Below are 23,725 nucleotides of genomic sequence, written 5' to 3'. Positions count from 1 at the left end.
GTTTGAAAGACTTAAGTAAGTTGACAAAATACATTTGCATTCATACATGCACGCACACACAAAAAATAGTAAAATAAAACCAACTTGACAAAATTTACCTTGGGCATAATTTCTGACCTTGCTCACCATACATATTCTTTATTCAGCAGAAGTCATTTTGTGAAATATGGATTTTTTTATACAGTTTTAATTTAGGACTAGCATCTCTTTCACAAGGATATTTCTTCCAGTAAAGTTAGCTTAGATTAGGATGAATTTCTAGGTTTTTGCCAAGTACAGGTCTATCTATCATCAAACTATCCTCTAGCACATAACACACAGTTCATGTTGAGCTTCTTCTCACACCAGCTGTGAGCAGAGCAGTCTATGGAGCTAGGAAGCTTTTAGGTAAATTCCACCATCTGTCTTACAAAGAAGAGTTACCCATGGGACTTCACACACCCAAGCACACTCACACAAACACACTTACAGATATAAATATGCACAAAAATGTACAAATGCAAACACATGCATGCTAACATAAACACACATGCACATTTATGCATGCCACCGCTGGTATGAGTTTGCAGTAGATGCGGATGTCTAGGGAACTCATCCTTCATGTCTCCAGCAGTTTTTCTTTCAGTCTCACTAGTCACTTTAGGGAATGGATGGCAAACTCTGGGCATAGATGTGGAGAGGGTGTTATTCTTCTGCAATATAAACAAGACTGTGAGACGACTTATTTCCTAGGACCGAAATCTACCAGTCTGAATATTAAAACAAACAAAACCACTCATCATTTAGTAGACATTGCAGTGCATGGTGTAAAAAGAATCAGAAAGTCAAACCACCTGTCAGTCTGTTAATGAGAACAGATCACATGATCTATGCATACAAGAGAGCACTAGACAGTGTCCAAAAGAATAAGCCAGATTGCTGGGAATTCAGAAGGAGTGGTTTGAGTCTCACAAATATTTAAAAACCAATGTAGGTTCTGTGTGACATCATTTATATAGAAGGAAATTTATCTAAAGAATTTAAAATGCACAGTTGAGGAAAGGCACTCTCAGGAACATACTCACAGAATATTGTCCAAGTGCCTAGGATGCAAAATCAGAAAAATGAGAGCAAATTTCAGGAAGGAAGTCAATGGGTTTATCCCAGGGAGGTCCTAAGGCTTTCAAATGCCACAAGCATCATTGTCATAACGGTAATGGTACAGGATGTCCTTAGCCAAGGACAGTGATGTTCCTGATTCTTCTCTTTGGAGATAAAACTGAAGCAGATATATATATGTATATTCTACCCGAATCTGCACCTCCCTTGCCCGGTACGAATTGCATGCCTTCCGTACCCCCACGAGCTTGGGCGAAGGCCTGGGGATCAAACAGAGACACACACACAAAGAAACCTGGGTCATTCGTCAAGAAATAGTCGAACGCCAATTTATTTAGCTTCTGCAAGGCTAATATACTTTGCCCCAGTCAGACGGGGAAGCCAGGCGCAAACAACCTGGCGCTCTGTGAGAAATTTCTCTCAGGCAGGGAGTAGTGGACTGAGGGCAGCAACAGACAGTTGAGAGGGGATTAGGCACCGTAGGCACTCTTTTGGGAAGGTGGGAAATTACCATTCCAAAGGTTTAACAAAGCCTACAGCTAGATCACCAGGCTAAAAGCGGAGCTAGCACAGGAATTAGCAGGAAGCTTGGCTGGCTAACATAAACAGTCCTTGAATTTTGCGCCTCTAAGAGCAGGGGGAATGCCCGGGATCCTACAGGCCCCTCTGCTGTCTGAATAAGGGGAAATCCAGCAGCCGCTCTGGCAGCCACAGCGATGACTGACAGATCATGGGGAGGGAGCTGGGAAAGGGAGGGTCTGTGGCACTTGGACCACCGCTGTCAGCTTCAGGAATCCAGCAGCTCTTCAGCTGGCAGGTCAGTGTTTGCTGGAACTCTTGGTTTTGTCCTGTCTTTAGACTTCTGGACAGGAGAATCCCCAGCACGGACCAGTCGTTCCGGTACCCAAATGGGATTGTCAGCGTTCTGCGGAAAAACACATACCACTCCTCTGCCCCAAATTAATACATGGTCTGGACCATGCCAGGTGCCGTCTTCCAGATTCTTCCATTTAACAAGAGGCTTCCCGGAGGAAGTAGGCTGCCAATGTCGTTCAGCAGCAGTATGGGAGCAAGTATCAACAGCAGAAAATTTAGAATGCATAAAATGAAAGACAAATGCTCCCTGGGGGTGGAACCATAATCCCCCTTTTTTGTTTTATGTAAATAAGTCTTGAGCGTACGATGTGCCCGCTCTACTATAGCCTGTCCCTGGGGGTTATAGGGTATACCTGATTTATGAGAAATAGAAAACTCAGAGCAAAATTTAGCAAAGCCAGTGCTTGTATATGTTGGCCCATTGTTAGTTTTCAGAGCTTTAGGAACTCCCATGTAGGCAAAGACCTGTAGACAGTGACTTTTAATATCCCGTAATTTTTTTCCTGTATGAGCTGAGGCAAAGATAAAGTGGGAATATGTGTACACGGTTACGTGAACAAATTGCAAGCATCCAAAAGAAGGAACGTGGGTAATATCCATTTGCCATAAATGATTGGGAGCCAGCCCACATGGGTTAATTCCCAAATGGGGAACAGTTAAAAGTTCTGTACACAAAGGGCATTTTTTAACGATATCAGTGGCTTGCTCTTGAGATATTTTAAAACAAAATCTCAGAGACCCAGCATTGAGATGAAAGTGATTATGAGCTTTCGTTGCAGCTTCATAAGACTCTTGACTAGCTGCATAAATTTGGCGCGTGAGCTGATCAGCCAAAGGTCAAGGGTCCAGGCAGGTCCGTATGGGCCCGTAAATGTCCTATGTAAATGGGAACAGATCAGACCCAAAGCAAGGTTTGAATAGTCAAAAGCTGTATCTGGACTCGAGATACAGAAGCAATATAAGCTGTTGTTTTCAAAGGTGTAAGAATTTTGCTTATATACTGACTGTCAGTAAAGAGGTTAAATGGAATGTCAGCATATTTTTTAAGGCCATTTGTACAGGGATTAATTTAGTCACCTGAGCCGAGTTAGTATCAATTGTCTGAGTGTCAAAATCAGGTGGGGAGGCCACCACAGCTCTCCTGGTGGAGGAGCCATCAGTAAATACATTCCTTGCCCCTGCCAGAGGCTGTTGAGAAATAACTTTAGGGAAGCATACCGGATAATTTTTGAAAAAGGTGACTAACTTATTAGAAGGATAATGATTATCAAACTTGCAGGGATTAGTGCATAAAAACATGGTTTAATCCTCAGCAAAATTCTGTAGCCAAGTTATTTTTGCCTGGGTGTATGGTGTAATGACCTTATCAGGTAACACTCCAAATGTTTGTAAACCCAGTTTATACTCTTTTTGAATAATGCGTAGCACAGTTGATGGGTATGATATAACAATTTTTACAGGTGATACATGTTTATGTATCCATAGGATGGGTCCTTTCTGCCAAAAAAATCTCCAGTAGGACTATGCTGAGAGGGAAAGATTATCAAAAGCAGTGGCTGGCTATAGTCTATATAATGACCATGAGCAGAGGCAAGCTTTTTTTTTTAATTAAAGTAATACATTGTCTTGTCTGAGGTGTCAACTCACGAGAGGAAGTTGAGTCTGGATTTCCCTGCAGAATGTCAAAAAGTGGCTTTAGGACTCTGGTAGGAATTCCCAGACTAGGCCGGACCCAATTGAGGTCTCCAAGCAATTTTTGAAAGTCATTTAGAGTTTGTAACTTATCTAAGCGAAGAGTAACTTTCTGAGGTTTTACTCCTGTCTGTAATAACTGATGCCCTAAATACTGATATGGAAACTGCTGTTGTATCTTATCAGAAGCAATGACCAGCTCAGCACGTGCTAAGTATTCTTGTAAGTCAACAAAAGCCTCAAGAACTATTTTTGGGTCCTTTCCTGCTAACAGGATGTCGTCCATATAGTGTATTAAATACGGTTGAGGATATTTATGCCTTATTGGGGCAATAACCCATGCCACAAACACCTGACAAATGATGGGACTGCAAGCCATACCCTGGGGCAAGGTTACCCACTGGTAGCGCTTGTATGGTTCTATGAAATTTGTAGATGGTACACTGAAAGCAAATTTATTAGAGTCTTTTGGGTGCAAGGGAATGGTGGAAAAACAGTCCTTAAGGTCAATAACTAACAGATGATAGCCTGCAGGGATACCCACAGGTTGTGGCAGTCCTGGTTGAGTAGTCCCCATAATCTCCATGCAATCATTCACTGCTTTAAGATCTTGTAGCAATCTCCATTTACCTGACTTTTTCTTAACAATGAAGATAGGAGTGTTTCATGGAGAAGTGGAAGGGACCATACGTCCTGCCTCCAGCTATTCTTGAACCAAGGTTTGAGCAGCCTGTAATTTTTCCTTACTCAGGGGCCATTGCTCTATCCAAACAGGTTTTTTAGTTTTTCATTTAATAGGAATGTATTTTGGCTGCTCTGCAATGGCCCCTAAGAAAAATTCCCTCGCCCTGCACGCTGTCCAGGTAACTGCTGAATCATTTTCTTGTCAGCTAAAATCTGTACATCTCCCTGTAGATTTTTGTCCAGACCCCTACCAGGGACGAAGCCCTGGTTAGAGAGCATGCGCTGCACAGGTTCGGTGGTCAGAACTGCTCCCATAGCCTGCAAAACATCTCTTCCCCACAAATTAAGAGGAAGTTGTTCCAGGACAAATGGTTTAAAAATGCCCTTATGGCCCTCTTCATCCTCTCAGTCTAAATATTGAGTACTGCACTCTGGGGAACTGGCCATTCCTACTCCCTGTAATGCAGTCGAGGTTGGCTGCAGAGGCCAGGTTGCGGGCCAGTGCTTTCTTGCAATCATAGAAGAGTCCACCCCTGTGTCTGGGAGGCCTTGGAACCTTTTCCCATGGATAGTTAAAGTAAGTGTAGGGCAGTTCTCTAGGCTAGAGACCCAATATGCTCCAGGGTATCCTGCGGAGCCAAACATTTTGTCTCCTCGTTCTTGTTTACTGAACGGATTAGTAGAGTGAAAACTGGGTAAGAGCACCAGCTGAGGTATTCTCTCCCCTTGAGGGATGACAAGGACTCCCACAGTGGTTTTTACCATAACTTTGATTTCTCCCATGTAATCACAGTCTATAATTCCTGGTAAAACTTTAATCCCCTTAAGCACAGAGCTACTTTTACCCAAGAGTCCTCTGGAATAGGTCCAAATACTCCAGTTCCTAAGGCCTGTGCATCCATTTGTGGGGTCAATACCTCTCGGGGCAGAGGCACAGAGAGCTAGTCCTGCACTTCCTGAGGTGCCTCGAGCAAGGTCACAGACAGTGAGACTTTTCTTTGAGAAATGTATCTGATCGGAGCGTCTGGTGCACTCACAGCCCCGTACACTTGTGTTTTGGGGGCCCAAGGCTGGCCCCTCCTCCCGTTTCCCGACATGGGGATGGGAATTGCCTGACTATCGGTCTTAGAGAGACAGTCATTGGCCCAATGCATTCCTTTATGACATATTGGGCAAACACCTGAATTTCTCCTGGATAGATCAACTGCCCCTTTAGCGGCAAGGCAGTCCCTTTTAAAATGTCCCAGCTTTCCGCAATGAAAACAACTTTTAGATCTAGCTCTGCCTGAAACTTCCCTAGGGGCAGAAGCAGTTACCTGACCCACCATGGGAGGGCTAGCTATGTCCCTACACAGACAGATAAAATCATCTAAATCCCTATTTCTATGTGGGTGCAAAACTTCTTGGCAAAATCTGTTAGCGTTTTCATAGGCTAATTGCTTTATGACTGGTATGGCTGAGCTCACATCTCCAAAAATACGATTGCCCCACCTGCAAAAGGCGGTCAATAAACTCAGAATAAGGCTCTGTAGGTCCTTGCAAGGTTTTAGAAAGTTGCTCCCCTGCTCCTTTGTTAGGTAGAGTTTTCCAAGCTTTGATGGCCACGGCAGCTATCTGAGCATAAACCACAGGATCATAGACAGTCTGTGCTGTAAAGCCAGCATATTGTCCTTCACCAGTTAACATGTCAAGGTTATGACGGGGAAAACCCATGATGACATTATTTCATGCAGTCTTTTTGAAATTTTTCTGCATATCACAAATATATCTCCATAACAAATAATCTCCTCCCAAGAGACAAGCCCTGCAAAGCTGCATCCAATCACTGGGTGTAAGGTTGAGCTTTGCAAGGACTCCAGCAACACCACGGTGAAAAGGGCATGCGCTCCATAGGCCACGACTGCCTCTTTTAACTGCTTAATATCCTTAAAGGCCAGAGAGTTAAGCTGCCTGGTCCTTTTGTACTTGCTGATCAATAGTTTTCTCAACAGGATAAATTGGCCTCTCCCTACTTAGATTATTAGGTCTGTCTTGCATCTCTTGAGTTTCCGCCTCTAGGTCTATAGGGGCGAAAGCAGTAGCACAAGGATTAGGGGTGGCAGAAAATGTTTTTTGTGGTGAAGGTCTCATCGGGAGCTCTCTGTTTGCTGTCTCACCTTCCTCTTTTTCTAGCTGCTTATTTAAAAATGCAATCTCCTCTTCTAGAAATTTTTCTTTCTCTTTTATATCCCCTATACTCCTAACTTACTGCTCCTCAAAATTCCTAATAGAACTCATAGATTCTGCTTCCTGAATCTCCTCAAGGATTTTGTTCAAAACCTCTAACTGCTCTATCATTATCACATCATCACCGAGGAGAGCATCTCTGATTAAACGCCATAGCGAAAAAATTGCTAGGGGGAAAGCGCTAGGTCCTCGTTCTTTCAGTGCATTATGAAGGTCAGTCTTCACCTGCTCCCAATCCGTGATATTAAAACCTCCTGCAAGTAGAAACCAAGGACTAAACTCTGAAACGGTCTTAACGATCTCTTGTGCTGTCTCAACCCTGATACTGGTGCCTAGTGTCTCCAAAAGACCTAACAATTGACCTGTTAATTGGCCTTTTAATACTGGAGCAGAACTGCCCGCACCCATTGAGCCAATACACCCTCGCGCTCACTAAAATTGCTGGCCAGCCTTCCGAGGGCGACCCCCAGCTCCTTACCTCCCAAAAACTCGCAGATGGGTTCCGCAGATGAGTAGAACGTAGCTGCTTTCTATCCCAGCGGTGCCTCCAATTGTTCCACCCGAATCTGTGCCTCCCTTACCCGGTATGGATTGCGTGCCTTCCGTACCTCCCATGAGCTTGAGCAAAGGCCTGGGGATTAAACAGAGACACACACACAAAGAAACCTGGGTCATTCATCAAGAAATAGTCGAACGCCAATTTATTTAGCTTCTGCAAGGTTAATATACTTTGCCCCAGTCAGACGGGGAAGCCAGGCGTAAACAACCTGGCACTCTGTGAGAAATTCCTCTCAGGCAGGGGGTGGTGGGCTGAGGGCAGCGACAGACAGTTGAGAGGGGATTAGGCGCGCTGTGGGAACTCTTTTGGGAAGGTGGGAAATTACCATTCCAAAGGTTTAACAAAGCCTACAGCTAGATCACCAGGCTAAAAGCGGAGCTAGCACAGGAATTAGCAGGAAGCTTGGCTGGCTAACACAAACAGTCCTTGCATTTTGCGCCTCTAGGAGCAGGGGAGGGGGGAACCTGGCATCCTACTATATATAGGATATATATGTATATATATATATGCAACCTAATAGCTGCCTTCACTGTCATGTCTAACCCTCAACTAGTCAAAGACCTCAAGGTTTCAGCATCCATGTGGGACAATCATTTCTTTGATTTCCAAGGAAACATATTCAGAAGAGAGATAGGCTTCTCCTAAGACATGTCCACAACACATGTGAAAACTATACTAGGGTGCAGGTAAGGCCAGGGGTACTTTCCTCCCAGTCCAGAAGAACCCACCCTGGACATCAACACTGCCTTCTCCTCTCTCCTGAGTCATCTGTGCTCCCACTTATAGTAATTGACTTGCTATATCGAGAGGGGAAAATGGAAAAGGTTCAGATCTCATCGGAGAATCTTCTTGCAATAGATGGGAATTAGCCCCGAGATCCACGACTAGACAATGTGCAGACAGTGAAAGACTCTGAGCACCCAGTCCTAAAAGTCTCCGTCACGGAAAGAGTAAAGAGCCGCAGGTCCAGGGGTGACAAACAACTCCAAGAAGACAGTGTCTTCTGGACACAGCAGGACTGAAGCACATAAGAACTCACAGAGACTGTGGCAGCCTGCACAGGGCCTGCACAGGGCCAGCTAGATGGGGTCCCAGCAGTGAGAGTGGGACATGGACGTGGGTTCTTGTATTTAATCAAGAAACTATATGACGCCAATACCCACCAGCAAAAGAAAAATCAGTTTCCTCCAACGCAGTCTCATTAGGAACCACACTTCAGGGATGGTCCCATGCCGATTTTTTGTCTCATTTTGCTGTTTGGGGGCGCCTTTTTTTCCTCCCTTAATTGATCTTTGCATGCATATTCTTATTTGTTTCAATGGGATTTTTTTTAAGTGTTGGGGTTTTTGTTCATTTGCTTTTGTTTATTTGGTTGCTTGTTTTTAAAGGGAGAGAGGAAAAAAGAATGTGAAGCTGGGTGGGAATGGAATTGGGGAGGACTTGGGAGGAATTGGGAGACAGGAGAAACATTAGCAAATCCATTGTATGAAGAAAATTAAATTAAAAAAAGAGAATAATGGAAATGATAAAACGGTTTTCCCCTCTTGCTTTCTTAAATTCTGTTTTCAGTGTGTGTGTGTGTGTGTGTGTGTGTGTGTGTGTGTGTGTGTGTGTATGTGTGTGTATGTGTGTATTTATATCATGGATTATGTGTGTAAGAGAGAGAGAGAGAGTCATGGTTTGTGTGTGTATGTATATCATGGTCTGTGTGTGTGTGAGAGAGAGAGGGAGAGTCATGGTTTGTGTGTATAGATTAGAGGGCAACTTAGAGCAGTTGGCTCTGTTCCTCATCTTCATTCAAGGGAACAAACTCAGGTCATCAGATTTGGTAACAGACACCTTTACCTGCTGAGCCACTTTGTTGCTCCTTCCTTTTTCTTTAAAGTTTTCTTTCCTTCTGAATTTAAAACAACATAGATTATTAGAAATAAATTTAAAATACAGAAAAGGAGAAAAGCAGCAGCAATAATAACAAGCACTCTCTTGGTTCCCTTTCTCATCATCGTGATCATTAAGGGAAGAGAGATGTGTTCATTATTTACGTGGGTTATAACAAATAAAAATATAGAAGCAGAGACCAATAAGACAAAAAAGTAAAAAGTCCCAACACAGCTAAACGAGACAAAACGCCCCCTGTATCATGGAGGCGGGCGGTGCATACAGGTTAAGGGTGTGGCCCATTATGGAGTGAAGGATGCATCCAGCAGACGGCTCAGGGCTCAACTGGGAGCTGTCACCTCTTCAAATTTTGGTGGAGTGGGAGGCAGAAGGAGAAGACTAGAGTAGTGCTCTGTTATTCAGTCTGGGCCCCTCCCCTGTGGCATGATGGCGTCTATATCCAGTGTGGATCTCACACCTCAGTCAGTTTTCTCTGCTACCTCATAGACTTTCCAGACGTGTTTCTAAATTCCAGCGAGACAAGGCTCAAGACTAGAGGCCACAACCTCATGTACTATTTTGTTGTACATCATCTTTGTCTGCCTTCCTCTGCCCCTCCCCCCACCCCTGTATTTTTATTTTGGAGAATCTCAAGCTCACAGCCAAAGTCCAAGAATATTACACTACAATATGTATCTAGTCACTCCAGCCCATTAGTAATTAACATTTTACCATATTTCTTGTTTTTCTCTCTGTGTCTTTTTTTAATAATGAAGTACATAAATGACACTCAACTATAAAAATTTTATCAAGTATTTTCCAAAAGAGATATTCTTTTTCCAATCACAAGAAAATGATCAGAGTCAAGAAATGTAAAAGTCTTAAGAATTCATATGTCCTGTACTCTCAAACTTTGCTTCCCCTAAGTATCCTAAGAATGTCCAGGGCTGACATTTTATTCTAGATGTAATCAAAGCTGACCTTTCAGTCTGCTTTAATCTAGAACTGTCCTCTATGGTCATTCTTTTTATGCAAAAGTAAATTGTATTGCAAAATAGTCATTAGTATGGAGTTGTATAGTTTCTCCCTCTCCCGGCCCCCTAAGGTCAAAGTATGGTTAACATCCTTACAAGATCATTGCACAATACCTCAAAACCAAAGGTGTGTGGCTTAAGTTTATTCTATTACTGGTGGTGTTAAATCTGATTACCACAGTAACCTGATGTTCACAAAATTTCTCCTTTGTCATACCCACCTTTTCTCCTCTTTTAATTAATATGATGCTATCCCCAGTGTATTTATATAGCAAAATTAAAAGATTTATGAAAATATAGTTTTGTATCCTGACTTTTCACATGTATTTAATTATGCATAAATATCCTTGTTACTAAATATTTGCTCTTAAGAAACTTTTAAAAGATAGCACAAATTAGCCTATTTTCTACTGTTAGTAGCATTGACTGAAAAACATTCCCCTTTGTTTTGACTTTACTTTCTATCAATGTGTATGTGTCATATGTGTTTGTATGTTTAAGTATGGGTGTGCATGAGACATGTGGTCTACGAACAACCTCGGGCATCAGTCATCACTTTCTATCTTGTTTGGGAAGGGGTCTCTTGTTGTTTACTGTGGTCTACACCAGGCTAACTCACCTGCAAAATTCCAGGTATTCTTCTGTCTCTACCTCACACAAGGAGCTGGGATTACAAATATGGACTACAATGCCCAGTCCTAATGGGCTTTGTGGACCAAAATTCGAGTGCTTTATCCAGTTATCAACACAGTCCCAAACTAGGTAAGCTCATGGAAAAGATGTTTATTTTGTTTCATGGCTCTGAAGAGGAATGGCCAAGGATCTCATTAATTATGGCCTTCCTTTCATAGCTAAATGGATGGAACTAGGAAAAAAAAACCATCCTGCATGAGATAACTCAATTCCAGAAAGACAAATATGGCATGTGGTATCACTTTTACATGGAAGCAGGCTATGCCACAATTCATATAATAGCAGAGGTTATGTAGAGTCAGGAACTAGTGGGAAGGGAGGGATCACTCTAGGAAGGGGAAATAGACAGTTCTGGATAGATGGGATAGAGGGAGAAATAGGAGGAGCAGACAGAGAGGGAGGAAGAGGGAGATAAGGGAGGATGGGAGAGCTATAAGGTCCATTGGGAGACTGTATGGAAACATAATGCAACAGAGGCTTCCTAGACATATGAAGGGGATCTAAATCAAATCTGCAGCAGAGCCCCCAGCTGGACATCTGTCACCAAATAAAGCTTCCAGTACAGGAATGGGTTACATCTAATCTAGCGTTGACCAAAGAGACCCCATGGGAACCTTCAACTATTACCCAAACTGTTTCCAAGGCTTTTAGAGGCTCTCCACAAACTAACTGTAAGGCTCTATTGCTGAAGGCAGCACCTACACAATGCACCAAATATGGGGAAGTTGAACTGGTGCCTAACTAAACCCTTAACCCCTCAGAACTAGTATTCATGGTACTTAAAGGTTCTCTGCATGCCATCAAAGAGGGAATGTAAACACCAACCCAGCCATAAATCCTTCAGTATACAAGAGTGACCTCTCTACAAGTCATGCTGGTACAATAGTGGCACAAAGCTTGTGGGAGGAACCAAGACCTGATTTGAGCTAAGGCCACTCCATGAGATGGAACCCTTATCTGACACTGTTTGGATGGCCAACAACCTGAGGATAGGGCAGGGTCCTAGGCTAAAACAAAATACTATTGTTTTGTTGAAGGAACTTAGCCATAAAATGACTCCTAACGACGTTCTGCTATACTCATAGACCAGTGCTGTGCTAAGACATCCTCAGAGAAATTTTCTCATGCAGCAGAGAAGAACAAATCCGGAGACCCACAGTCAGACGTGCAGAGTGAAAGACCTTGGGACACTCAATTTAAAGGGATGTCTCCCTCAAGCCCCTGCCGTTGGGTATCAGGAAACTCTGCAGAAGAGGAGGCAGAAAGAGTGTAAGAGCCAGAGGTTATGAAGGAAACCAAGAAAATAAGGCCCTAGACACTAACCTGGCAGGTACACCCATGAGCTCACAGTCTCAGACCATGTCAACATGCACAGGGCTGGTATAGATCTGCCCAGGATGGGTCCTAGAACTGGAGGAAAAGGATCCACACCCCATCCCTAACCTAACCTATAAACCTCGATCGACAGTCACTTGTAAAAGAAAATTTAGTTTTCTCCAAGGGAGTCTCCCTGGGAAAACAGATCACTCTTAAGGGCAGGCCCCACGCCCAGAAGTAGATGCCCAACACAAAATTAACTCAGTGGCGTTTTTGGAGATTCTTTATCTCATAATGTTAAAGCAGGCATTTTTTTCCCTCTGTCTTATAGGTCCTTTGCATCTATATTATTGTTTCCTGTTTGGGGCTTTTATGAGATTCGTGTGTGTGTGTGTGTGTGTGTGTGTGTGTGTGTGCGCACGCGCACGTGCATGTGCATGCGCACATGCACAAAAATGTGTGTCTCTGTATCTACATGTGTTTCATGTGCTCTTTCTTTGGTTCTTTTTCTTGTTTGGTTGTTTTGTCATATTCAAATTTGTTTGCTTTTATTTATTTTATTGTGTTTTTATTATTATTATTATTAATTTAGATGCCTGTTTGTGGGTCCAGATAGAGGCAAGGCGGAGAGAAACTGGGAAGAGTTGGGGGAACCACAATCAGAATATATTTATGAAAACAATCTATTTTCAGCTAAAGAAAGAAAGAATGGGAGCTGGAGAGATGGCTCAGTGATTAAGAGCACTGGCTGCTCTTCCAGAGGTCCTGAGTTCAATTCCCAGAAACCACATGGTGGCTCACAACCAGCTGTATTAAGATCTGGCACCCTCTTCTGGCATGCGGGCATACATGGAGGCAGAATGTTGTATACATGAAGAATAAATAAATAAATAGAAAGAAAGAATGGTAGAAGATGGGGGGAAATGATGTCCTTTCTGCAGCAGAGCAATGGCTTGGCGCGGCACATCACAAGGCAGGAAACAGGAAGCGTGCACATTTTTCTGTCTATCTGGTATATTCCCCCTCTTTTTAATGAAACCACCAGATTTACTCTTCAGACTGCATCCTAAGGACCTCATCCAATCCCAGGGAACTCTCAGGGGCCCCATCTCTGAGCTCATGGGTCAACTGACGATTCCAACTGCGGCAACAGAATAAACAACATACATTTTGTTGCTATGAAATATTCATATCTTCCTCACTACCAAGATAGCATGGAGGAGAGCGGGCAGAAGAAAGCTGGACATGAGCTAAACACAATACACACATACATGGAAACGTCAAAGCAGAGCCTCTTGCTTGAACAATTAAGACTTGTGAACAAAATCAGCCAGAAGAACAGTATGAGAAGCCTCATGTGCTCTAGACCTGATGGTCCCATCTTACACAGCTGCAGCCCAGCACCAAACAGGGCACTTACTTTCGAGTAAAATCTTCACAGCAGACAAATCCTAACACTTCTACTGATGTCCACGCTTATCCACCATGGGACTAAGCTCCAATTTTTCCATCTGCACCGTGAATCGGGATTTTTCTCATGATATTCCAATACCTTTCAGGCTCTAGATTATAACTGTTGGGAACAGCTCCAAAAAAAAAGTTCCAAGACAACAGAGGACAATTTCAAATCACAGCCAAACAGTCTTGGAGCACCCTTGACAAAGACTCAGACCTCTGTCTCGTGTCCCCTCTCCCTTGATGCCAGTAGGGCAGTACTGATTAGATCCCGTCCTCCCTCAGGAATGCCCTCCGGGACCTGTACTCTCCTGGGAGCCCATCCAAAGGGCACACTTAAAGTGCCATGGAAGAGGACCTCCCACATTCCAGTTCTTCTTGTCTCACGTCTGTCTCCACCCACGATGGCAGAGCAGCTGATCCTTTTAGGAAAAAAAACTCACCGTCTTCCTGCAGGCACAAATGATGGCCTTGCTTTGATCCCAAGGTCATGGCTGCCCTGTCACTTTAGGATTCAATGAACCAGTTTTAGTATCGCATGAGACACAGTATTTTGTTTCAAGCATTGTGTGGGCAGAATGAGTATTTTGTCCTTGGTGGCTGTCTATAGAGATGAATAACCTGTGGTTCCAGCTACATCCAAGGCTGAAGTGTGATATGACTTGAGCCCTTTTCTACCTTAGGGTACTTCATGCACATGGTACACAGGCAGGCAGACATGCGGGCAAAGCACCCATACACATAAAAACTATCTTAAAAATAAATCAGGCGACTACATCTTTTCCAGAGCCTCTTGGTCCATGCTCCAAAACATGTGTGGGCAGCCATTTAAAAAGAGCGCCCACCCTACCTGTCTCTCAGACAAGAAGTCTGAGTCTAAACAGAGAAAGGGGGTGTGTCTACTCACACAGCTTCATACCAGCACAACAAAACTATGTTCCATGTCAACGTGACCAAACAGAAGCTCCGTGCCGACCCGTGGATCATGTAGGGTGAAAGTCTACAAAGGACCACACCTGCAGTGTAATTGAAGGCCACAGTCATGACAGAACCTGCATTAGCTTTTATATGAAACTTCTCTTCACTCACCAAGGTTTTATAGGGGACTCTCTATAGGAGGGGAGGCAGCTGGCGAGGCTAATTTTATGTTACCCACTGAGCTCTTGATGGTCCATTAGCTCCCTTCCATCCTCGCTGCTCTTGTATGTTCCTTTCCTGCCGACGTCATTCCGGTGAGTCTCAGAGGAGAGTAATATTCTCACAGCAGTTGCGCAGGCCAAGAAGGAACGGCTGCCATCTTGACTCCAAGTTTCTTCAGATCCTATAGCTGATCCTTCAGCAAACCTCAGAGCCTGCTCTGTTACTTCAGAGTCCAGAACCCATCCTGTCCACCCAGGACTTCCTTAGAATGGATGGTGTAGGTCCCACTTCAGCCACTGACCAAGTAAATTTTCTGTTCAAAGTTAATCCTTTTAAAGTGAAAGCAGCAGTCCTCCTGCCCTGCCAGATTCTCGCCATCCAAGTGACATTCACAATGAGCTAAACGCTACTTCCTCCCATTGGCCTCCATTCCAAACACTTCATTGGTTACTCTAGAACTGCCTTCTTTCAACTCCTTTACCACTTTCTAGAATTTTCCTGTCCTCCAAATTGGACAGTTCATTCTCTCATCGCTTTGTATTCTGCTAATATGGCACATTCTACCCAAATCCTCTTTGACCTCCATAATTACAACGACTCCCCATTTACTTTTCTTTCCCCACCATGCCACGTTTTGCCATAATTTTATAAGAGGCATAAAGAATAATGAGGCATGGTCTTGTGGCTTCATAAAATACCCTAAGCATTGTCCTGGTTTAGTTGGCTACTTCAAAAATAAAATAACAGATCTGTACCTTGAAAATATGGTCTAACTGCATGCCCGTCCCTCAGGCATCCCACTCCCAAGACGGTCTCTATCCTAAAGCCTACATGCATCGTTGCTTTGCTTTGGACACGGCTTTACTGCAATCACATGCATTTCTATGAACTAAAATTCGTCTGCTCATCTGCTGTCCAGATGATAAATTTTGGCAATACTATCATGATCATCCTTGCATGTGTCTGCTGGAACACACGTGCAATCTTTCATACATCTGTAAGTGGAACCCCATGGTTTTAGAGTAGATGATGAACCAAATGAACCCGAGCAAAGTCCCAAACATGATGCATTTTGTGCATTTTACTGTGCATACTCATGTTTGACATGCAATTGGAGAGCAACAATTGTACACCAAGCAGATTGAGCTACCTTATATGGTTATCTGGTTCTTCTAGTGCACGTAATAATGCCAAGGCTGCAGGGAAATGACAAGGGCTGGGGACCAATTGTTTTGTACACTGTGAAGATTTGTTGCTCTTATTGGTTTAATAAAGAGCTAAATGGCCAATCGCTATGCAGGTAGAGGTCAGGCAGGACTTGTGGACAAAAAAAAGAGCACAGGGAAGAAAAAGGACAGACTCTCCAGGAGATCTGGAGAGAAGAAAAATCAAGATGAATATGCCATGTTGAGAAAAGGTACTCCCATAGGGTAGAGCGTAGATAAGAAATACGGGTTGATTTAAGTTGTAAGAGCTAGTTAGTAATAAGCCTAAGCTATCACCCAAACATTCATAATTAGTAATGAGTCTCTGTGAGGTTATCTGAGGAGCTGGCAGTCCCAATGAAAAACTCCATCTACAAACAAGTATTAGCACTCTGCCTTTCTCAAAGCCAACATCATAGCCTTTCATCCTCTGGGCATTTCTGAGAACAATGGGGGTCAGGCAGAAAGTACACCAGAAAGATAGTTAGCAAGTACTCAGGATGAAATAAAGATCTCCACTGAACTGCAATCAAGTATGTATGTATGTATGTATGTATGTATGTATGTATGTATTTCTTCACATGTATGTGCATGGATGTATATAGAAATGTGTGTACACATGTGCATGGGTACGCAAAGACCAGAGGTCATCATCAAGTCATCATCAATCACTCACCACCTTATTTCTAAATATTTTATGTATGTACGTGCTTACACATTTTTGTGTTCACACCTATGCATTTCTGTGTGCGTGTGTGTGTACCTGTGTGTGAGTGTGTATTTGTGTGTGTGTATGTGTGTGTGTGTATGCAAGAGTGTAGCATCATGGTCACTATGATCACTCTCAATCACTTTCCACCTTTTACTTTTTTTTTTAAGGTGGGGTTTCTAGATGAAGTCAGAGCTCAATGATTAGGCAACACTGCACAGGTAGCGAGCCCCAGAGACCCCGTCTTCACCTTCCTAGTGCTAGAAATGATGCACTCACCACCAGGCTTTTAACTTGCTTTTAACCTGGCTGCTTGGGGTTGAAGGAAGCACTTACCACTGAGCCATCTCCCAAAACCCATGTCATCAAATATTAACCTGTGAATAGAACCAAGAAAATAGGCCAGACCCCATTGCTGCAGTCTTCAGGGGTCACCCGGCCTTGGACAGAGATCAGAATCTGCCAGAACAGGACTCTCCACAGGCCAAGAGACACTGATGAAATGCAACACCACTGATGGACTCGGGGGGATGTTTTTTGACTTATATAAGAGTGGGTAAAGAGACCTAATCCTTACAATAGTCTGAAAACCTTTTGGTAGAAACTATCCCTTCTACATCTGTCTTGAACAAACAACAGGAGGTTTACTCTTCGGGTTGAGTTGTGGTTTTAGTTAGACATGCCAGAGTAAGAAAATGAGTAGACAGATTGACAGTTTTGTGTTGTTTATTGGAAGAAAGTCTTCATTTAGTTTCACAGAAATTAAAAGCCATAGCTGAGATACACTATGTGGAAGCTATGGAGCAAGGGGAAGAATAGCCAGAAGCATTTAAATGGGGGACATCTCAAAAGACATAACATAACAATCATTGCAATGTTTGGTGAGTTCCTGCTAAAACTGGTTGTTTATAGGCAAGATTCTTGTTTCTCACTTGAAGACAGACTCTCAGGGACTAAGGGATAGAGATGAAACTCTTGTGACTTGAATCACAGTGCACAAGCAAGTAGAAAGTCTTACCTGTAGCACCTTCCAAGGGACCAGGTCAAGTCCTCTTAGCAGCAGCATTGCTTCTGGCAGCAACACTTCTGCTGGCAACATCTCTTCCACAGCCACAGGAGCGGCAGCAGTGCAGTGGTAGCAGCAGACCACAGGGGTGCAGCAGCCACAACAGTGACCACAGCAGCCACAGCCACAACAGCCACCACAGCCGCCATAGCCACAACAACCCATGTTGTCAGCACAGAGGACTTAGGTGCAGAGAGGAGAGAGACTCAGGAGAGGAGAGGAAGGTGTGATTCCACCTCTGCTGGGAGAGCCTCTAGGGGGAAACTGCAGCACACATGACCACTTCCTTGTTGTTTGGCTCAGTTGTCATGAGAGACTCTCAAAGGCATTATTTACTTCCCTTTGGAATGTCAGCTGGATTTATTGGATTACTTCCTTTGTTCCTTTTCCTGTGTGGTATGCCTAAAGTTATAGAAGGCCCACATGGCACCACTGGCAATGTTCAAGCTGGTCGTTTCACATCTGACAGACACGGAACCATTGTTGGGGAAGCTCTCCCAGTGTGGTGCCATTTTCTTACCCAAAACTAGAAAAAACAAAAAGTCTCAGGCACAAACATCATTGTCAAAGAATCAAAAGAGCCCTGCCAGACTTCGTTCACTGAGCAACGGGAGATTTGCCTCCCTCCCTCCTGCACGGTTGTGGCATGAGATACCGTTCTAATATCCAGTGTGTTTGATACTGTGATTGTCTAGAAAACATGAGGAACCCTTCACAACATTCTATGATCTATTTTCTTTTTATAAACCCCCTACTGAGCTTTCAATGGGTAGAAACTTTGTATTAGAATGAAAATTTAATTGAGGAGTTGGAAAACATTATCCACTGATATCCAAAAGGAAAATCTGCATGTCGAGCTATTGGTCTACAAGTGTAGACACACAAAGAGACAATCAATGAAACAGACTGGGGCAGGGTTGGGTAAATTACCCTGTTTGAGGAAATCTCATCACAGCGGAATAATTGGTTCTACCGTGAGCAGTATTTATCAAAAATAAAGGAATCATCAATTTCAGCTTTTACTAAAAATAGTGAAACAGGTATGTCACAAGTAACATGGAAGAGTTAAATTGCTGCAGATCTGAATTTAAACTTACATTGCCCATCAAAAAGAAACAGTGCGTGCAGCGGGATGAATAGGAACAAGTAGACAGAGAGCATCAGGAACACGGCCCTGTTTTGGTGAGGTGGAACTGAGGATGAGGTGGTGGGCAGGAAAGGGCCTGAAAATACCAGAAACATATAGACACAGTCAGCAAATTAGTGTTTCAGACATGTTCAAAATCACCAACATGATCAGCATCACACAGCTTCACTTGGTCATAGCGGCATATGACAGTGCCAACCCCATCACTCAGCTTTAAGACACAAGCCAGACAAGGAGCGCAGAGCTCAGCCTCAGGACCTCTCAGCAGGAACACGGTGGGAACACCCCCAGGCATCTTTGTTACCTGCTTGAGAAATACTTTCCTTCTAGGTGAGTTTCCAGCAACTATACTGCTGAGAAAAACAGATGGGGAAATGCTGTGGGAAGACTAAACGTGATGCTGTTTTACCTTGGCTCTAACATTTTGAGTCAGAAAATTCTTTTTTATGGAGGACTGTCCTGTCTATGGTAAGACACTGAGCAACATCTCTGAACCCCAGCCAGGCATAAGGACAACCTTTCTCCCATGTATGACCCCTGAAAATGTCTCAGCCAAGTGAGTCCTGGAGGCGAAACAGTTCCCTGTGATTGCAATCCACTCTTCTGTGACAGTGTAAGTGGAATGTCACATACCACAGCAACCAACAGGGGGTGGGTGGGGCTGGGGAGTTGGTTGGTTTCAGTTAGCCCTTTGAAGCATGCATCCGAGTTTGGTTTAGAAAAACTCTTCTCTCCTCTTGAATTTTTGGTGAGACTTCCTGGGGTCCATGACCGTGGATGCTAGCTTGCTTGGTGTCAGGTGGAGGGAGATGAGGGACTTACTCTCACTTATTTTCAACTGGTGCCATCCTCACAAACAGAATGTGTGCTGACATAAACTGATCTCTGTTATCGTTGTCTTCTTTTTCTTTTTCTCTTTCTCCTCCTTCTCTTCTTCTTCTCCTCCTCCTCCTCTTCTTCTCCTTCCTCTTCTTGTAGTTCATGGGAATTCAAGTTACAAGGAACCACAGTTTATTTGGGACATGAAGCCAGCTGGTGCTGGAGGGTCCTGACTCTGGTGCCCATCCACCCTGGAAATACATGAGAAGAAAGGGGGATATTTTTGAGCGAGTCTGGAAAGTTCACTTTGAAATATATGACAAGTTCTCCAAACCCACAGTGATCTTGCCAGTTTGCTTTCCTGAGAATCAAGGGAAACACAACATCCTGACATTCTGACGCAGAAACTGCAGTGTGAGAAGCTTTGCCTCTCTGTAAGGGGTGGCAGCTTCTCTCCGTTAATCAGAACAGAGGTGAAAAAAGGGCAGGAAGGCTACTCTGAAACCCAGGAAAGGCACACAGTGGGAGCTGAGGAATCCTGACCCAGGAGGAGCATTTTCACCAAACAAGGCCACAGGAAGGTCCCATGCAAGCTGGAAAATTGATGTTCAAGCAAGACTAACTATTTCAGAACTGTGTTTTTACTGGAAGCATCGTTGGAGGAAGTAAATTCTAAGGTAAGCAAGTCCATGGGGTGAGGCGCATTCTATGAGGAAACACACTCAGGGTCTTGTGAATTCTCCCAGGGAAGTTGACAGAAACAAGGAAGTGGCTGCTTTCCTGTGTGGGTCCACAGGTGTATTTAAGGGCCCCTGGAAGCAAAGGCGATCACACCTCTCTCTCTTCTCCTGAGTCTCTCTTCTCACGGCACCTGAGTCCTCTCTACTGACACCATGGGTTGTTGTGGTTGTGGTGGCTGCGGCTGTGGCTGTGGCAGCTGTGGCGGCTGTGGTTGTGGTAGCTGCGGCTGTGGTGGCTGCGGCTGCGGTGGTTGTGGTTGTGGTGGCTGTGGCTGTGGCTGTGGTGGCTGCGGCTGCGGTGGCTGTGGTGGCTGCTGTGGCTGTGGTGGCTGCTGCTGCCGCCACTCCTGCTGCAGCTCCTGTGGCTGTGGCTGTGGGAAGGGCTGTTGCCAGAAGTGTGGCTGCTGCCAGCAGAAGTGCTGCTGCAAGAAGTGCTGCTGCTAGGACGGCTGTTGGCTCTGCTTCTAAGCTAAGTAATGCTTGGCGCCTTGTTCCCTGCATGTGGTAAGACTTTTGACCGCCCATTCTGTTGCCTTCCTTCCTTCTTATCTACCCACGTACACTGGCAATGCTTTTTCAGTCTTTTGTACTTTGAAGTTTCAGGGTTGTTTCCTGACCTTCTTGGTGATATCCAGGCTCCTACAGTTCTTCCTGTCCTCTGGGACTTTGTACTCCCTAGGTATATGTTTGCTGTAAGCCTTCTAATCTTGATTTGCACATAATCTCAACATTATGGGTAAGAACAAAACTATATATGATGTCAAAATATATGTATATAATGAGTTTAACATGATGTCACTTTGTTAAAGAGAAGAATTATGGCTAACTTTTTACTCTTTTATATATATATAATATAGTGAATATATATATATATATATATATATTCACTAACTTCGTTCCTAATTCTGCAACTTTGTTTAAAATGAAAGCGACTCATTCTCAGTAAATAAAATAAAAATACAAGCTACTCTACTGTGTCTGTCTGGTTTGTAACATGTGGTTGCTTGCATAGGGGGAGGTCAGTGGGACAAGAGGAGGTGACATTCAGACTCCAGAGAGGTTTCCTTGGTGGACGTCTAGTCCTTATGATGTCTTAGAATAAATTTTACAATAAAGATAGAAGCTGGCATCTCCAATCTTCAGCCATCAGTGTCAGAGAGGAAAATGCCAGCCTGCTCTTGCAGGGACCATCATGGTGTGTGACTGAACAACAGGTGGAGTGTTGGACAGGTCACAGCCTCACCCGCCACTGTCACCCATGCCAGCAAACAGGCGGCGCGTGCTGTATTGGGCCAGGTGTCCCGCGAAGCACCAGATATCCAAAGTTTACAGCAATGCTGGTCTTCAGAGAGTCCGCATCAAAGAGGGAGATGAACAAACACTGGAATCCATTACAACAGTTCCCTAAGGCCTAGCATTCCTTGATTGGTCACCCTTTCTCCCCTCCTATCCAGACTATGTAAGTAGATGTTCGTGTGCTTTGTGGAGTCCTGTTGCAGGCTACTGCCACCGCGAGATTCTCAGTTCACTTGCTGACTGCACTTTCCACAGCCGTGAGAACAAGAGCGCAACTCAGAAATCCTCCCATTTCAGACCCCTGCCCTTCTGTGATTATACTCCGACCTCTCCTCGTCCCTGCAGCTAACAGTTACCATACACAGGCGTCCTAGTTTAACCATTACACTGCCTGGCCTGGTAAAACCCTAGCCTCAGAGAAGTTTACTCTCTAGGTTCCTCTGATGAGAGGTTTATTCTGAGATAGACCTTCCCTGCCTTCAGAACCGCACCCTGGCTTCTTCTTCTTAGACATTTGACCTCAAAGTAACTTTTACCAAGCGGATCATTGGACAGAACTGACCAGCCTTCCCCAAACCCTCCTTCCCAGGCTTCCTACACCCTCTCTAACAAGCTGTGGTACCCTTGTGGCTGCTCTTTTGCCTCCTGCTATCCTGTCTGGCTGTTCCTTCCACCACCGGAACCCCAAATCTCCAACCCTAGCTAGGTCTCTCCTCTCATTCATCAGATCTCCGTTCTCATATGATCTCCACTCTCCCCTAGCTTTTACTTCCAAGGAACTGAATACTTTCTAATCAGTCATAAAATTCATACACTTAACAGGCCCATGGTTTGGTGTTCCCCTCACCTAACCCCATCTCCGACCAGGCTGTGACTGCTTCAAGGGAAAGATTAGTTCTGACAGAGCCAAAGTCCCTCGAGGCGTGACTGACAGACACATAGTATCTAATTAATAATGTCCTAATAAGTGATTTCTAAAATGTGGTTTTCTCATGTGCAAACGTTGAGAATAGTGCTGAGACTTGCCAAGAGCCACACTCCAGCCAGCAGTTCCCTAAGCCAGCCTCTCCTGCGAGGCTGCAGGCGTCCTTCCCAGCACAGGGTCCAGGTCTCATCAGCAAACAGAATACATTTCTGTGAATGACTGCCCCCAGATGGTAACTATTGCTGCTCCGTAACAAAGAAACAAAAGAACCTCTCAAAATCTGAGGTCTTCTTTCATAGATGAGTATGGAGAAGACCGAGGTACCTTTCACCTTTCAAAATATGTCAAACCCTCTCTGGGAGAGCCAGTTTTGCAAAACCGGTGTGTGTTGCACAACGCACAGAATTCTCCCACGCTCAGGCTACAGACTGACAACGTGTGGCTACACACTGACAAGTAGACTTTTCACAAACCATAGGGGTGGGGCAGAAAGATCCAAACTAGGGATACAGAGATCCAAGACTCCTGCAGGATGGTTAACCTATTTCATTTTTGCTTGCTGGGAGCTCTTTAAAGTCAAACAGTGATTCTTGGGGAGATTATTTTTTATTTCCATAAATTATTTTTTTTAAAAGACATTCTTAAGTATTTCCATTTTAACCAGTGGGAAATCTATGTTAAGTTGATAAAATTCAATTGAAAAGCCTTTGGGAGCTGGTGTGTATAGCTCAGTGGTACATATTTATGCTCAAGGACCTGGGAACTATTTGTAGCAAATAAATATGAACTATTTGTACCAAACACTCTTAAAGCACCAGGAAAACAACCACCCACTTCCTTGGAGCCCAGAGACAGTGCTTATAGAGTTGACTGAAAGTTTAATGCCTCTTTATTAGTCATTTTTTTTCTTTGTAAGATGGGAATCACGGCTTACCTTTCTCCTGATTATTAGTTGAAATAAGCAAATTCATAGGAAAAGACAAACGGAACAGAGAATCAGCTCTGTTTTCCCTTCATCTTGCCTTACCAAGCTGACAGAGTCAGTCCACCAAGGTTGGTCTCTTCAGGTACTGCTTCACTTTTTAACCCAGGACAAACCGGCTCAGGGACCTGGGATTCTAGTTTGTAGATCTAAACCCTGGGGGGCTTCATTAGCATATGCAAAG

At 44.0% G+C, this 23,725-nt stretch overlaps 1 long non-coding RNA gene across 2 annotated transcripts; it reads right to left on the bottom strand.

Annotated features, from left to right (window-relative positions):
• Positions 1-1,398: 1,398 nt before the first annotated feature.
• LOC146896146 (uncharacterized) lies at positions 1,399-23,703 on the bottom strand. 2 transcript variants are annotated; one of them, XR_015737587.1, is made up of 4 exons: positions 23,587-23,703; positions 18,730-19,849; positions 7,055-7,207; positions 1,399-2,023 (listed from the first exon to the last, which is right to left on the bottom strand). It is a non-coding gene; the product is annotated as an uncharacterized LOC146896146 (long non-coding RNA). The 2 variants fall into 2 exon arrangements; XR_015737588.1 differs by having other exon boundaries at positions 23,494-23,617.
• Between the last annotated feature and the right edge of the window lie 22 nt (positions 23,704-23,725).

The sequence above is a fragment of the Myodes glareolus genome, chromosome 1 (genome assembly GCF_982192425.1).
Source record: "Myodes glareolus chromosome 1, mMyoGla1.1, whole genome shotgun sequence".
In the NCBI taxonomy this organism is placed as follows: Eukaryota; Metazoa; Chordata; class Mammalia; order Rodentia; family Cricetidae; genus Myodes; species Myodes glareolus.
The sequence above is the reverse complement of the archived record's forward strand: the minus strand, read 5'-3'. Positions and strand labels throughout refer to the sequence as shown.